This window comes from Falco cherrug, chromosome 1, assembly GCF_023634085.1.
Source record: "Falco cherrug isolate bFalChe1 chromosome 1, bFalChe1.pri, whole genome shotgun sequence".
Lineage (NCBI taxonomy): Eukaryota > Metazoa > Chordata > Aves > Falconiformes > Falconidae > Falco > Falco cherrug.
The window spans coordinates 14,229,283-14,230,000 of record NC_073697.1 but is presented as its reverse complement, the minus strand read 5'-3'; the positions used below and the strand labels follow the sequence as shown (position 1 = coordinate 14,230,000).

Sequence of the window (718 nt, the reverse complement as noted above, 5' to 3'; positions counted from 1 at the left end):
CAGAAGGGGAAAGTCTGGAGGAGGACAGTCACGGTAGCAATTAAAAAGCCTACGGAGGAGAAGCACCCCCGCTCCCAGGGAGGCGGACGCCAGAAGGCGGGCGCGGGGCAGCGAGCCCCCGGGCCCGGCGGGAGGATGCTCGGGACCGGCCGAGCCGTGCAAGTGGCACAGGTTTAGCGGCGGCCGCTGCCGCGCCGGGGCGCCGAGGCTCGGGGCGGGCCGGGCAGCGGGCGGCGGCAGCCCTTCACTTGTCGTCCCATAGGAAGGGTGTCCCCGAGGTGGGACGGCGGCGGCGGCGGCCGGGCCGGGCGATGCCCCCTGCGCTGCTGCCGGCGGCGGCTGCGGCTCACTAGGGCTCTCATGTTTCGCTCCCTCTTTTCTTCTTCTTTTTAAGCCGCGCGCGGGGAGGTGCTGCCACCGCGCGCCCTGCACGTCACCCGGCGGCACCGGCCGCGCGTGCCGCCCGCGCCGCCGCGGGGGCCCGGCGGGAAGCGGCGGTGCCGCGCCCGGCCTCGCGCCCCCCCACCCCCCCGGGCCCGCGCGCGAGCGGCCAGCGGGAGCTTGCGCGAGGCCGCGCCCGGCGCGAGGCCGGCGGCAGCGCCCCGCCCTGTAGCGGGCTCCCGCCGGCGGCACGGGGGTCGCCGCGCCCTTCGCCGCCCCGTTCCCCCCCGGTGGGACGGGAGCCGGGGCTCCCGCAGGGCCGGCGGAGGGGACGGGC

General features: G+C 78.7%; 1 protein-coding gene across 1 annotated transcript in view; it reads right to left on the bottom strand.

The window, feature by feature from the left end:
• HHIP (hedgehog interacting protein) overlaps positions 1–433 on the bottom strand; it is a 73,910-nt gene extending 73,477 nt beyond the window's left edge. Inside the window, exon 1 of the mRNA XM_055700945.1 lies at positions 1–433. This exon is cut by the window's left edge and continues 377 nt beyond it. The gene's annotated coding sequence lies outside the window, so the exon portion shown is untranslated.
• Between the last annotated feature and the right edge of the window lie 285 nt (positions 434–718).